This window comes from Ranitomeya variabilis, chromosome 7 (assembly GCF_051348905.1).
Source record: "Ranitomeya variabilis isolate aRanVar5 chromosome 7, aRanVar5.hap1, whole genome shotgun sequence".
In the NCBI taxonomy this organism is placed as follows: domain Eukaryota; kingdom Metazoa; phylum Chordata; class Amphibia; order Anura; family Dendrobatidae; genus Ranitomeya; species Ranitomeya variabilis.
Window position 1 is genome coordinate 183,786,892 of NC_135238.1, and position 16,868 is coordinate 183,803,759.

Sequence of the window (16,868 nt, forward strand, 5' to 3'; positions counted from 1 at the left end):
TCCCCACATGTAATCAAGCTAACAGTCGGAAATCATGCAGCTGCGGCTAGGAAAACTAAATCTCCGAGCACTTACAAATACTCGAAGACCACCCGAGCGTGCTCAGGAAAACCCAAGCAACGAGTATACTCACTCATCACTAATGCGGACATCTCCACCTCAGTGGCACTGCCCGCAGTCACTACGGCGGAGTGTAGTGATAGAAGCAGGCGTTACTGTAAGTAATTACATTATGGCAAAGTCATTTCCTTCATTAACCCCTTAGTGACTGGGACAAATGTTTGAATTCTGACCAATGTCACTTTATGTGGTAATGTAATAACTCTGGAATGCTTCAAGAAATCCCACTGATTTTGAGAATATTTTTTCGTGGCACATTATAATTTATAATAATGATAAATTTAGGTTGATATGTCTTGTGTTTATTTCTAAAAAAAAAAATATCAGAAATTTTACAAAAATGTAAAAAAATTTGCAATTTTCAAAGTTTGAATGATTATCCCTTTAATCCAGATTGTCATACCACACAAAAACATTAATAAATAATATTTCCCTCATGTCTGCTTTACATCAGCACCATTTATAAAATGTTATTTTATTTTGTCAGCCTTTTAGGAGGTTTAAAAATGTAGCAGTAATTTATCATTTTTTTCATGGAAATAAACAAAATTTATTTTTTTGCGGGACCTGTCCAGATTTGAAGTGACTTTGGGGGTCCTATATATTGGAATAAACCTCAGAAGTGATACCATTTAGAAAACATCACGCCCCGACATATTGAAAACTGCTGTCAGGTAGTTTATTAACCCTTCAGGTGAGTTTAAGGAATGTAAAATGGCATGACAGGAATGAAAAAGTGTATTTTTACCACCTAAATGTCCCTAACTTCTGAACAGGCTGCTATAGCCGGGAGACTCTTAGGGTACCGTTACACTAAACGACTTACCAACGATCACGACCAGCGATACGACCTGGCCGTGATTGTTGGTAAGTCGTTGAGTGGTCGCTGGGGAGCTGTCACACAGACAGCTCTCTCCAGCAACCAACGATCAGGGGAACGACTTTGGCATCGTTGAAACTGTCTTCAACTATGCCGAAGTCCCCCTGCAACACCCGGTTAACCAGGGTAAACATCGGGTTATTAAGTGCAGGGCCGCGCTTAGTAACCCGATATTTACCCTGGTTACCATTGTAAAAGTTTTAAAAAAAAACACTACATACTCACATTCTGATGTCTGTCACGTCCCCCGCCGTCAGCTTCCCGCACTGACTGTGTCAGCGCAGGCCGTAAAGCAGAGCACAGCGGTGACGTCACCGCTGTGCTCTGCTTTACGGCCGGCGCTGACAGTCAGTGCAGGGAAGCTGACTGCGGGGGACGTCACAGACATCAGAATGTGAGTATGTACTGTTTTTTTTTTAACTTTACAATGGTAACCAGGGTAAATATCGGGTTACTAAGCGCGGCCCTGCACTTAGTAACCCGATATTTACACTGGTTACAAGTGAACACATCGCTGGATCGGCGTCACACACGCCGATCCAGCGATGACAGCGGGTGATCAGCGACCAAATAAAGGTCCTGATCATTCCCTACGACCAACGATCTCCCAGCAGGGGCCTGATCGTTGGTCGCTGTGACACATAATGAGATCGTTAAGCGGGATCGTTGCTACGTCACACAAAAGCGTTACGTTGCAACGATATCGTTAACGAAATCGTTATGTGTGAAGGTACCTTTAGGCTGCTATTTGGCCGTGAATTGCTATGGCAAACATCAGGATCACACAATCATGATCTCAGAGTGCCGATGAGATTAAAGCTGAAGCGCCGACAATCTGTTAACCATTTATATGATGTAGTCACTATAGACAGCAGCATCTAAGGGGATAAACAGATATGGACAGTGCCAACACTTATCGTGGCTGATACAGCAAGTGGTCAGCTATAGTGTACAGCAGACAGCTGCTGGATTGTCACTTGTATGGGGATGCTAGTCTCTTATATCTCAGGTCAGTAGAAAGACATATTAATGCTACGTTCACATTTGCGTTGTTGGGCGCAGCGTTGTCGACGCATACGTCATGCGCTTCTATCTTTAACATGGGGAGCGCATGGACATGCGCCGGTATGCGCTGTACTGCGTTTTACGATGCATGTGTCATATAGACGCACAAGACAGGGCGCAGGGGACGCTATTTGTAGCGTTTTCTCTGCGCCAAAAGTCCCGATCTGTAGGATCTTATGACAACGCATGCATCGCAACATGCATTGTTGGTTGCGTCGCCGACGCTGCGCCCAACAATGCAAATGTGAACGTAGCCTAAGGGGTTTAAACGCACTGTTTTATTTTTGCATTATTTAAGCAATGTTTTGTCTGGAGATGTTGCATTTTTGGGATACATGCTATTTTTTTGTGAGGTCGGAAGCATTTTTTTTTTCTTTTTATGGCATTCATTTCTGATATAAATGTCATGTGAGAAAAGTTGTCCACCCATATTTTAATATTTCCATGAAGCCCAGTATGTTTTGAACCACATGTCAAACTCAGGCCTATGGGCCAAATCTGTCTGGCAGGGTGATTCTATTTTGACCACGATGTTCGCACCAATCCCTGCCACCTCCCCGGCATCACTCCTTCAACTGTTCAGCATCCTGGATTCCAATACAGTTGAAGGTACCATATTTTCTGGTGTATAAGACGACTGGGCATATAAGACGACCCCCAACTTTTCCCTATAAAATATGGAATTTGGGATATACCCGCCGTATAAGACGGGGGACATCTTATACGCCCAGTCATCTTATACGGCGTGTAAGTGAAGGACCTGCGATGACGTCGCGGTCACGTGACCACTCACGTGACCGCGACGTCATCGAAGGTCCTTCACTCACTGCATTCTTAGGAACGGAGGCAGACGCTTGCACCGCTGAGGCCCAGGGTCCGTCGGAGGGGTGAGTATATCCATATTTTTTATTTTTATTCTTTATTTTTTACATGAATATGGATCCCAGGGCCTGAAGGAGTCTCCTCTCCTCCAGACCCTGGGAACCATCCAGGATCGCTCTGTGCACCCGTACCCGGCGTATAAGACAACCCCCGACTTTTGGGACAATTTTTAGGGGTTAAAAAAAAGTCGTCTTATACGCCGGAAAATACGGTAATAATGAATGAGGGATCTCAGCCATAATTCTCCTTCTGCATCTGATGTCTCAGTGCAGCGGGTGCGATAACATCTCTATTGCGCTCCAGCTGTGCAGTGCAGTGAAGAGCTTCAGAGTACTAGCTGTCGAGCCTGGAACACTGGCGAGAGCTGAGTATTTTTCTTTTTAATGTGGGGACCATCATGCCATATGGAGTACTTCTAGGGGCCATTATATTGTATGGAGGACTATGTGGGGCCATTATACTGTATGGAAGACTTTGTGAGGACCATTATTCTGTATGGATGACTATTTGGGGCCCATTATACTGTATGGAGGGGCCCAATAAACTGTATAGAGGACTATGTGGAGTCATTACACTGTATGGATGACAATGTGGAGCCCATTATAATGTATGGACTAAGTGCGGCCATTATAATGTATAGAGGACTATGTGGGACCATTATATACTGTATTGGGGACTATATGGCGTCATTACACTGTATGGAAGACAATTTGGGGCCCATTATACAGTATGTAAGTGTCACGCTGTGACAGAAGTAAGGGAGAGGGGACTAGAGCCCCCCGTCTCACATAGCGAGATCGCTGCTGAGTCACAAGTTTTGTGACGCAACAGCGACCTCAGTAGCGATCTCGCTATGTGTGACACGTACCAGCGACCAGGCCCCTGCTGTGAGATCGCTGGTCGTGTCGGAATGGCCTGGACCTTTTTTTGGTCATTGAGGTCCCGCTGACATCGCTGAATCAGTGTGTGACACCGATCCAGCGATGTCTTCACTGGTAACCAGGGTAAACATCGGGTTACTAAGCGCAGGGCCGCGCTTAGTAACCCGATGTTTACCCTGGTTACCAGTGTAAATGTAAAAAAAAACAAACAGTACATACTCACCATCTGATGTCCGTCAGGTCCCTTGCCGTCTGCTTCCTGCTCTGACTGTCTGCCGGCCGTACAGTGAGAGCACAGCACAGCAGTGACGTCACCGCTGTGCTCTGCTCTCACTGTACGGCGGCACTGTCAGAGCAGGAAGCAGACAGCAAGGGACCTGACGGACATCAGAAGGTGAGTATGTACTGTTTTTTTTTTTTTTTTGGTAACCAGGGTAAACATCAGGTTACTAAGCGCGGCCCTGCGCTTAGTAACCCGATGTTTACCTGGTTACCCGGGTGCTGCAGGGGGACTTCGGCATCGTTGAAGACAGTTTCAACAATGCCGAAGTCGTTCCCCTGATCGTTGGTCACTGGAGAGAGCTGTCTGTGTGACAGCTCCCCAGCAACCACACAACGACTTACCAACGATCACGGCCAGGTCGTATCGCTGGTCGTGATCGTTGGTAAATCGCTATGTGAGACGGGGCCTTAAAACTGTCCCTGGAACTGGGATCTTAACTATCCCTGTCTCAGGGGTACCTTACTATGATCTTGTTAAACCCTAATCTGTCCCCTCCCCTACCCCATGGGGTTTGGTACAGAAATGTAAGGGAAACAAGACACAAATACAAAAGAGGGATAACTGATTACCACTATCATACAACAGCACTTACCAAAATAGGCAGGAGGATAAGGAAAGGGAGGAATACACAAACAATCTTATTAATTCATCAATCTAATCCCTATTCAGAGCAATACTATATCCACCATGACTGCAGTTTAGGGGTTAGAGTCTCTATCCCTAGGATACACATGCATCACTTGTGCTATCTAAAACTAACACATAGCTTCCTGTTGTGAAATTGGATTCTGGGCTCCCCCGGTGGCCACTGGTGGAATTGAACTTGTGTGCATCATCCCCTCTGTTCACCTGTTCCCATCAGGATGTGGGAGTCGCTATTTAACCTTGCTCCTCTGTTAGTTCCATGCCGGTCATCAATGTAATCAGAAGCCTTTCTGTGCATGTTCCTGCTTCTAGACAACTCCCAGCTAAGTTGGACTTTAGTCCTTGTTTGTTTTTGTATTTTGTTCCAGTTCACAGCTGTTGTTTCGTTTCTGTGTCTGGAAAGCTCTTGTGAACTGAAATTGCCACTCTGGTGTTATGAGTTAATACTAGAGTCTTAAAGTAATTTCAGGATGGTGTTTTGATAGGGTTTTCAGCTGACCATGAAAGTTCCCTTTCTGTCTTCCTGCTATCTAGTAAGCGGACCTCGATTTTGCTAAACCTATTTTCATACTACGTTTGTCATCTTCATCTAAAATCACCGCCAATATATGTGGGGGCCTCTGTCTGCCTTTTGGGGAAATTTCTCTAGAGGTGAGCCAGGACTGTATTTTCCTCTGCTAGGATTAGTTAGTCCTCCGGCTGGCGCTGGGCGTCTAGGGATAAAACGTAGGCACGCCACCCGGCTACTGTTAGTTGTGCGGCAGGTTTAGTTCATGGTCAGTTTTAGATTCCATCTTCCAAGAGCTAGTTCTTTATATATGCTGGGCTATGTTCTCTTGCCATTGAGAATCATGACAGTTTGACCGGCCAAAAAGGGTTAAATTAATTGGCAGAGAAAGGAGAGAAAAAAGAAGTCTGCTGAAATTTTTTTTTTTTCTCTCCAGTTTTGAGTGTGCTCATAATTGAATCACTTGCAAGTCTGCCTATATTGCAGCCTTCCTCTCTCTCTCTCCTTCTAATCCTTGAATGGCTCTGTGTTCACCTGTTTGAAATGGATCCTCAGAGTTTAGCTACTGGTCTGAATAACCTCGCCATGAAGGTTCAAAATTTACAAGATTTTGTTGTTCATGCTTCTATGTCTGAACCTAGAATTCCTTTGCCTGAATTTTTCTCGGGCAATAGATCGTACTTTCAAAATTTCAAAAATAATTGCAAATTGTTTTTGTCCCTGAAGTCTCGCTCTGCTGGAGATCCTGCACAGCAGGTCAGGATTGTAATTTCCTTGCTCCGGGGCGACCCTCAGGATTGGGCTTTTGCATTGGCTCCAGGGGATCCTGTGTTGCTCAATGTGGATGCGTTTTTTCTGGCTTTGGGGTTGCTTTATGAGGAACCTCATTTAGAGCTTCAGGCGGAAAAAGCCTTGATGTCCCTATCTCAGGGGCAAGATGAAGCTGAAATATACTGCCAAAAATTCCGTAAATGGTCTGTGCTTACTCAGTGGAATGAGTGCGCCCTGGCGGCGAATTTCAGAGAGGGTCTCTCTGATGCCATTAAGGATGTTATGGTGGGGTTCCCTGTGCCTGCGGGTCTGAATGAGTCCATGACAATGGCTATTCAGATCGATAGGCGTCTGCGGGAGCGCAAACCTGTGCACCATTTGGCGGTGTCTACTGAGAAGACGCCAGAGAATATGCAATGTGATAGAATTCTGTCCAGAAGCGAACGGCAGAATTTTAGACGAAAAAATGGGTTGTGCTTCTATTGTGGTGATTCAACTCATGTTATATCAGCATGCTCTAAGCGTACTAAGAAGCTTGACAAGTCTGTTTCTATTAGCACTTTACAGTCTAAGTTTATTCTATCTGTGACCCTGATTTGTTCTTTATCATCTATTACTGCGGACGCCTATGTCGACTCTGGCGCCGCTTTGAGTCTTATGGATTGGTCCTTTGCCAAACGCTGTGGGTATGATTTAGAGCCTCTGGAAGCTCCTATACCTCTGAAGGGGATAGACTCCACCCCATTGGCTAGTAATAAGCCACAATACTGGACACAAGTAACTATGCGTATTAATCCGGATCACCAGGAGATTATTCGCTTTCTCGTGCTGTATAATCTACATGATGTTTTGGTGCTCGGATTGCCATGGCTGCAATCTCATAACCCAGTCCTCGACTGGAAAGCTATGTCTGTGTTAAGCTGGGGATGTAAGGGGACTCATGGGGACGTACCTTTGGTTTCCATTTCATCATCTATTCCCTCTGAGATTCCTGAATTCTTGTCTGACTATCGTGACGTTTTTGAAGAACCCAAGCTTGGTTCACTACCTCCGCACCGAGAGTGCGATTGTGCCATAGATTTGATTCCGGGTAGTAAATACCCTAAGGGTCGTTTATTTAATCTATCTGTGCCTGAACATGCTGCTATGCGAGAATATATAAAGGAGTCCTTGGAAAAGGGACATATTCGTCCTTCGTCATCTCCCTTAGGAGCCGGTTTTTTCTTTGTGTCTAAGAAAGATGGCTCTTTGAGGCCGTGTATTGATTATCGGCTTTTGAATAAAATCACGGTTAAATATCAATATCCGTTGCCACTTCTGACTGATTTGTTTGCTCGTATAAAGGGGGCCAAGTGGTTCTCTAAGATTGATCTCCGTGGGGCGTATAATTTGGTGCGAATTAAGCAGGGGGATGAGTGGAAAACCGCATTTAATACGCCCGAGGGCCACTTTGAGTATTTGGTGATGCCTTTTGGTCTTTCAAATGCCCCTTCAGTCTTTCAGTCCTTTATGCATGACATTTTCCGCGATTATTTGGATAAATTTATGATTGTGTATCTGGATGATATTCTGATTTTTTCGGATGACTGGGACTCTCATGTCCAGCAGGTCAGGAGGGTTTTTCAGGTTTTGCGGTCTAATTCCTTGTGTGTGAAGGGTTCTAAGTGCGTTTTTGGGGTTCAAAAGATTTCCTTCTTGGGATACATTTTTTCCCCCTCTTCCATCGAGATGGATCCTGTCAAGGTTCAGGCTATTTGTGATTGGACGCAACCCTCTTCTCTTAAGAGCCTTCAGAAATTTTTGGGCTTTGCTAACTTTTATCGTCGATTTATTGCTGGTTTTTCTGATGTTGTTAAACCATTGACTGATTTGACTAAGAAGGGTGCTGATGTTGCTGATTGGTCCCCTGCTGCTGTGGAAGCCTTTCAGGAGCTTAAGCGCCGCTTTTCTTCCACCCCTGTGTTGCGTCAGCCTGATGTTGCTCTTCCTTTTCAGGTTGAGGTCGACGCTTCTGAAATCGGAGCTGGGGCGGTGTTGTCGCAGAGAAGTGCCGACTGCTCCGTGATGAGACCTTGTGCTTTTTTTTCTCGTAAATTTTCGCCCGCCGAGCGGAATTATGATATTGGGAATCGGGAGCTTTTGGCCATGAAGTGGGCTTTTGAGGAGTGGCGTCATTGGCTTGAGGGGGCTAGACATCAGGTGGTGGTATTGACCGACCACAAAAATTTAATTTATCTTGAGTCCGCCAGGCGCCTGAATCCTAGACAGGCGCGCTGGTCGTTGTTTTTCTCTCGGTTTGATTTTGTGGTGTCATACCTACCGGGTTCTAAGAATGTTAAGGCGGATGCCCTTTCTAGGAGTTTTGAGCCTGACTCCCCTGGTAATTCTGAACCTACAGGTATCCTTAAGGATGGAGTGATATTGTCTGCCGTTTCTCCAGACCTGCGGCGGGCCTTGCAGGAGTTTCAGGCGGATAGACCTGATCGTTGCCCACCTGGTAGACTGTTTGTTCCTGATGATTGGACCAGTAAAGTCATCTCTGAGGTTCATTCTTCTGCGTTGGCAGGTCATCCTGGAATCTTTGGTACCAGGGATTTGGTGGCAAGGTCCTTCTGGTGGCCTTCCCTGTCACGAGATGTGCGAGGCTTTGTGCAGTCTTGTGACGTTTGTGCTCGGGCCAAGCCTTGTTGTTCTCGGGCTAGTGGATTGTTGTTGCCCTTGCCTATCCCGAAGAGGCCTTGGACGCACATCTCGATGGATTTCATTTCGGATCTTCCTGTTTCTCAGAAGATGTCTGTCATCTGGGTGGTGTGTGACCGTTTCTCTAAGATGGTCCATTTGGTTCCCTTGCCTAAGTTGCCTTCCTCTTCCGAGTTGGTTCCTCTATTTTTTCAAAATGTGGTTCGTTTGCATGGTATTCCAGAGAATATCGTTTCTGACAGAGGAACCCAATTTGTGTCTAGATTTTGGCGGGCATTCTGTGCTAGGATGGGCATAGATTTGTCTTTTTCGTCTGCTTTCCATCCTCAGACTAATGGCCAGACCGAGCGGACTAATCAGACCTTGGAGACATATTTGAGGTGTTTTGTGTCCGCAGATCAGGATGATTGGGTTGCTTTTTTGCCATTAGCGGAGTTCGCCCTCAATAATCGGGCCAGCTCTGCCACCTTGGTGTCTCCGTTTTTCTGTAATTCGGGGTTTCATCCTCGATTTTCCTCCGGTCAGGTGGAATCTTCGGATTGTCCTGGAGTGGATGCTGTGGTGGAGAGGTTGCATCAGATCTGGGGGCAGGTAGTGGACAATTTGAAGCTGTCCCAGGAGAAGACTCAGCTTTTTGCCAACCGCCGTCGTCGTGTTGGTCCTCGGCTTTGTGTTGGGGACTTGGTGTGGTTGTCTTCTCGTTTTGTCCCTATGAGGGTTTCTTCTCCCAAGTTTAAGCCTCGGTTCATCGGCCCGTACAAGATATTGGAGATTCTTAACCCTGTGTCCTTCCGTTTGGACCTCCCTGCATCTTTTTCTATTCATAATGTTTTTCATCGGTCATTATTGCGCAGGTATGAGGTACCCGTTGTGCCTTCCGTTGAGCCTCCTGCTCCGGTGTTGGTTGAGGGCGAGTTGGAGTACGTTGTGGAAAAGATCTTGGACTCCCGTGTTTCCAGACGGAAACTCCAGTATCTGGTCAAATGGAAGGGATACGGTCAGGAGGATAATTCTTGGGTGACTGCCTCTGATGTTCATGCCTCCGATCTGGTCCGTGCCTTTCATAGGGCTCATCCTGATCGCCCTGGTGGTTCTGGTGAGGGTTCGGTGCCCCCTCCTTGAGGGGGGGGTACTGTTGTGAAATTGGATTCTGGGCTCCCCCGGTGGCCACTGGTGGAATTGAACTTGTGTGCATCATCCCCTCTGTTCACCTGTTCCCATCAGGATGTGGGAGTCGCTATTTAACCTTGCTCCTCTGTTAGTTCCATGCCAGTCATCAATGTAATCAGAAGCCTTTCTGTGCATGTTCCTGCTTCTAGACAACTCCCAGCTAAGTTGGACTTTAGTCCTTGTTTGTTTTTGTATTTTGTTCCAGTTCACAGCTGTTGTTTCGTTTCTGTGTCTGGAAAGCTCTTGTGAACTGAAATTGCCACTCTGGTGTTATGAGTTAATACTAGAGTCTTAAAGTAATTTCAGGATGGTGTTTTGATAGGGTTTTCAGCTGACCATGAAAGTTCCCTTTCTGTCTTCCTGCTATCTAGTAAGCGGACCTCGATTTTGCTAAACCTATTTTCATACTACGTTTGTCATCTTCATCTAAAATCACCGCCAATATATGTGGGGGCCTCTGTCTGCCTTTTGGGGAAATTTCTCTAGAGGTGAGCCAGGACTGTATTTTCCTCTGCTAGGATTAGTTAGTCCTCCGGCTGGCGCTGGGCGTCTAGGGATAAAACGTAGGCACGCCACCCGGCTACTGTTAGTTGTGCGGCAGGTTTAGTTCATGGTCAGTTTTAGATTCCATCTTCCAAGAGCTAGTTCTTTATATATGCTGGGCTATGTTCTCTTGCCATTGAGAATCATGACAGCTTCCCCAACAAGTTTTACCTAACAAGCTTCCTCATAGGGTTGGGGCTATACCTTTTTTAAAGAGATTATAATAGTGAGAATTAACAGGCACACTGTTGGGTGTTTTTTTAATTTATGTACCACTGTTTTTTAACAAAGTATAATAAAATCCATGTTTTAAAGCATCCTTTAATTAGGACTTATTTACTCTCTGGGTAATTTGGTATTCTGAATTTGCCATCCCTATGGGCCCCATTTAATGCTCCATACAGAATGGACCCCATATAATGCTGCGCTGCATGCAGTATAATGGCCCCATATATTTCTCAATCTACACTCACTGGCCACTTTATTAGGTACACCTGTCCAACTTCTTGTTAACACTTAATTTCTAATCAGCCAATCACATGGCGGCAACTCAGTGCATTTAGGCATGTAGACATGGTCAAGACAATCTCCTGCAGTTCAAACCGAGCATCAGTATGGGGAAGAAAGGTGATTTGAGTGCCTTTGAACGTGGCATGGTTGTTGGTGCCAGAAGGGCTGGTCTGAGTATTTCAGAAACTGCTGATCTACTGGGATTTTCACGCACAACCATCTCTAGGGTTTACAGAGAATGGTCCAAAAAAGAAAAAAAATCCAGTCAGCGGCAGTTCTGTGGGCGGAAATGCCTTGTTGATGCCAGAGGTCAGAGGAGAATGGGCAGACTGGTTCGAGCTGATAGAAAGGCAACAGTGACTCAAATCGCCACCCGTTACAACCAAGGTAGGCCTAAGAGCATCTCTGAACGCACAGTGCGTCGAACTTTGAGGCAGATGGGCTACAGCAGCAGAAGACCACACCGGGTACCACTCCTTTCAGCTAAGAACAGGAAACTGAGGCTACAATTTGCACAAGCTCATCGAAATTGGACAGTAGAAGATTGGAAAAACGTTGCTTGGTCTGATGAGTCTCGATTTCTGCTGCGACATTCGGATGGTAGGGTCAGAATTTGGCGTAAACAACATGAAAGCATGGATCCATCCTGCCTTGTATCAACGGTTCAGGCTGGTGGTGGTGGTGTCATGGTGTGGGGAATTTTTTCTTGGCACTCTTTGGGCCCCTTGGTACCAATTGAGCATTGTTGCAACGCCACAGCCTACCTGAGTATTGTTGCTGACCATGTCCATCCCTTTATGACCACAATGTACCCAACATCTGATGGCTACTTTCAGCAGGATAATGCGCCATGTCATAAAGCTAAAATCATCTCAGATTGGTTTCTTGAACATGACAATGAGTTCACTGTACTCAAATGGCCTCCCCAGTCACCAGATCTCAATCCAGTGGAGCATCTTTGGGATGTGGTGGAACGGGAGATTCGCATCAGGGATGTGCAGCCGACAAATCTGCGGCAACTGTGTGATGCCATCATGTCAATATGGACCAAAATCTCTGAGGAATGCTTCCAGCACCTTGTTGAATCTATGCCACGAAGAATTGAGGCAGTTCTGAAGGCAAAAGGGGGTCCAACCCGTTACTAGCATGGTGTACCTAATAAAGTGGCCAGTGAGTGTATATATATAATTGTCTAAGGGGTACTTCCGTCTGTCTGTCTGTCTGCAACTTCCGTAACAGAAATCCCACGTCGCTGATTGGTCTCGCCAGCTGCCTGTCATGGCTGCCGCGACCAATCAGCGACGGCCACAGTTCGATTAGTCCCTCCCTACTGCCCTGCAGTCAGTGCCCGGCACCAGCATACTCCCCTCTAGTCACCGCTCACACAGGGTTAATCCCAGCGGTAACGGACCGCGTTATGCCGCGGGTAACGCACTCCGTTAACGCTGCTATTAACCCTGTGTGTCCCCAACTTTTTACTATTGATGCTGCCTATGCAGCATCAATAGTAAAAAGATGTAATGTTAAAAATAATAAAAAAACAAAAACCTGCTATTCTCACCTTCCGTAGTCCACCTAGGCACGCGCGGCTGCCGCCTTCTTCTGTTCCCAGAGATGCATTGCGAAATTAGTCATCTGGGTAATTTCGCAATGCATCCTGGGAACGGAAGATGGCGGCAGCTGAGCACGCATCGCCAGAGCTTCGCTGGATCCCAGGGGGTGAGTATATAATTATTTTTTATTTTAATATTTTTATTTTTTTTTTAACAGGGATATGGTGCCCACACTGATATACTACGTGGCCAGTGTTAGATACTATGTGGGCTGTTATGTACTGCGTGGCCTGTGTTATATACTACGTCGCCTGTGTTATATACTGCGTGGCTGATATATACTACGTGGGCTGTGATATATACTGTTTGGCCTGTGTTATATAGTGCGTGGCCACTGTTATATATTGTGTGGCCTGTATTAACGCATCGGGTATTCTACAATATGTATGTATGTATATAGCAGCCACATAGTATATAGCACAGGCCACGTAGTATTTGTCTGCTATATACTACATGGCTTCTATATACTACGTGGCCTGTGCTATATACTATGTGGCTGCTATATACATACATACAGATTCTAGAATGAATACCCGATGCGTTAGAATCGGGCCACCATCTAGAACAGAATAATGGGCCCCATATGTTACTACATTTCTAAAAAAAGAAAAACAACAAATACTCATTTCTCCCTGTTGTATTCCCCTGCTGCCAGAGCTCCAGAGTCCACTGCTCCGGTCAGGTCTCCTCAGCACATTCTAAGTTCTGATTATCTGACATCTCAGCACAGAGAGCGCGCTGTAGTGACATCAACGTGAACTCTGCACTGAGACATCTCAGATAGAATGACGCTAAGCAGACTGGAGCAGCGGACACCAGCGTGCTGGCATCGGATTCGGGCCCCCCTACCTGTAGTGCATCGAGTCCCAGATCATCAGCTCAGCTAGCCGGGAGCAGCAGCAGGAAGGTTTGCAGCAGAATTCCGCCATTTTCTGCCACCACCCTTCAGGATCCCACATGACTTTTCTAGTCTTCTTCCGGGACAGGTCCTGTTTGTACTGCACATGGCAGCCATTTTAGCGCATGTACAGTACAAACTTCAGGGGTGGGGAAGGAAATTCACTGGACGGTGTTTTTTTCTGCCGGATGCTACGGACAGCAGAGAAAAGCATCAGGTTTTTATGTATTATCTGTAAATTTACAGACGGTTGGCAACTATGACCTTGATGCAAGCTCAATAATTGAGCCCACATCTCTGCCAGCAGATGATGGATGTGATATTCAGAAAGATTTCTGATTTCACGAAGATCACTCACCCATCTTGCGCAGCCACAGGTACCGGTTCTGGAGGAGGTATAGGATCCTGTATGAGATCCGAAGGCGGTGGTGTCGGCTGGTTAGCCATACTGGAGCCTTTACTCTGCGGTGTGGAATGGCTGCTGGAGCGAGTACTGCGGGTGCCGGCAGAAGATCGCTTTCTTTCCGCATTCGGCTTGCGCTGGTGATGATGCTGCTGCTGCGGCTGTAACTGCTGTGGCGGCTGGAGCTGCTGATCGCTGTCCTCCATTATTAGGACTGCATGCAGCAAGGATATACTTCCATGTGACTTTTTAAGAGAAATTTGGCGCCAATCCACCCCCTCCTCCAGGGATGCATCATCGGGAAGCGCTGATCCCCATGCATTCATCTGCGCTCGCGCGTGCTGCCTGGGACCCGGAAGTAGAGATGTACTAGATCCGGGGCGGCGGCCATCTTGGTGCACCTCGCACACCATGCGCATGCGCCTGGCTCTGAATCAGGAAGTGCTTGAATGCGGAAGACAGACATACCGGGTCTCAGAAACCCCTACCACAATCCGGGGAGGCGGCCGCGCTTCCCTCCGAGCACTCTGCAGACCCCTCGGTCCCAGCAGTGGCGGCGGCGGACACCGCACCAGCCGTGACAGGGGCCTCCCCGCCGTCATAGCTCGACTGGTCGGCTCTGGATCTTCAAGGTACCAATCCTAGAGGGTTCCTTGTCAGGGACAGGAAACCAAACTGACGCAGGAGAGAGGTACCACCCTTTTATCCTATAGGTTTCCTGTCCCTGAAGGGCAGATCCCCTCTCTCTGGTAGTGCTGTCATGGGCGACTGAGAAATATAACATCGCCATTTAAATGTAATCCATACAGGAATCCAGGTCTCACAAGTTAAGAAAGCCTTATTAAGGCTATGTGCACATGTTCAGGATTTCTTGCAGAAATTTCCTGAGCAAAACCGGACATTTTCTGCAAGAAATCCGCATGCGTTTTTTGCGCGTTTTTGACTCGTCTTTTTCCGGCGCTTCCCAATGCATTAAATAGCGGAAAAAACACGGAAAATCCGCAAAATTAATGCACATGCTGCGTTTTTTACCACGCTGCGCTTTCTTCGCAGAAAAAAAACGCATCATGTGCACAAAAATTGTGGAATGCATTCTAAATGATGGGATGTATAATGTATGCGTTTTTTATGCGTTTTTATAGCGCAAACTCCGCAACGTGTGCACACAGCCTAAAAGACAAATACTTTCATGGATATACATTAAAATGTGCGAAGTGAGAACATTTTTTTTTTTTAAAGTTATACAAAAAATAATTCAATCCAAATGTGGCAAAATAACCACTACAATATCCCTCTAAGGCTGGAGTCACACAGAACGTATATAAAAAAAAAAAAATCAGTCCGTTTCTCACTGCCGGGAGCCGCACGAGCGTAATGCTAGTGTCACATGTTTTCCATGGAAGTACAATCTGATTTTTCACACCTAACATCCGATTTACATCAGAATGCAGTGCGATTGCTTTCTGATTGCAATGCTATTTTAACATTCGATTTACATAGAGAAATTCTCTGTCATTTACACATACCGTATATACTCGAGTATTAGCCGAGAATTTCAGCCCATTTTTTTTAGGCTGAAATTGCCCCTCTCGGCTTATACTCGAGTCATTCCCAGGGTCGGCAGGGTGGGGGAGCGGCAGCTGTCTAATAATACTCACCTGCTCCTGGCGTGGTCCCTGCACGTCCCTGGTTCACCGGCCCTGGCAGCTTCTTCCTGTATGGAGCGGTCACATGGTAGCGCTCATTACAGTAATGAATATGGACCCGACTCCACTCCCATAGGGGTGGAGCCGCATATTCATTACTGTAATGAGCAGTACCATGTGACCGCTCAATACAGGAAGAAGCTGTCAGAGCCGGAGAAGCAGGGATGTGCAGGGACCGCACCAGGAGCAGGCGAGTATAACGGGGGCATATTCACCTGTCCCACGTTCCACCGTCGGCGCCGCTCTGTTTTCCGCATCCTCTGCAGTGACATTCAGGTCAGAGGGCGTGATGACGCGATTATTGTGCGTGCCGCCCTCTGCCTGAACTTCAGTGCAGAGGACGTGGAAGACACAGCGGCGCCGACGGTGGAACAGGGGACAGATTAATATAGCAAGTGCCGGGGGCCTGAGCGACGAGAGGTGAGCATTTGATTTTTTTTATTTTATATCGCAGCAACAGCATATGGGGCAAATATCTCTATGGACCATCTTATGGGGCCATGTGCAGCATTATATGGGGAAAATTATCTCTGCGGAGCATTTTATGGGGCCATGCGCAGCGTTATATGGGGCAAATATTTCTATGGAGCATCTTATGGGGCCATGTGCAGCGTTATATGGGGCAAATATTTCTATGGAACATCTTATGGGGCCATGTGCAGCATTATATGGGGACAAATATCTCTATGGAGCATCTTATGGGGCCATAATCAGCATTTGTGCAGCATTGTATGGGGCAAATGTCTGTATGGAGCATCTTATGGGGCCATAATCAGCATTTGTGCAGCATTGTATGGGGCAAATGTCTGTATGGAGCATCTTATGGGGCCATAATCAGCATTTGTGCATAATTGTATGGGGCAAATGTCTCTATGGAGCATCTTATGGGGTCATAATCAACATTTTTGCAGCATTATATGGGGCATATTCTAATATGGAGCATCCTATGGGGTCCATCATGAACTGTATGGAGCATTATATAGGGCTCCTGATTCAATATGGATATTCAAAACCACTTAACCTACTGATGTCTCAATTAATTTTACCTTTATTGGTATCTATTTTTATTTTTTAAATTAACCGGTAGCTGCTGCATTTTCCACCCTAGGCTTATACTGGAGTCATTAACTTTTCCCAGTTACTTAAGGCAAAATTAGGGGAGTCAACTTGTACTCGAGTATATACGGTAGATTTCAAAGGAAATAATCTTCAAAACACACACACACACATATATACACTCACTGGCCACTTTATTAGGTACACCATGCTAGTAACGGGTTGGACCCCCTT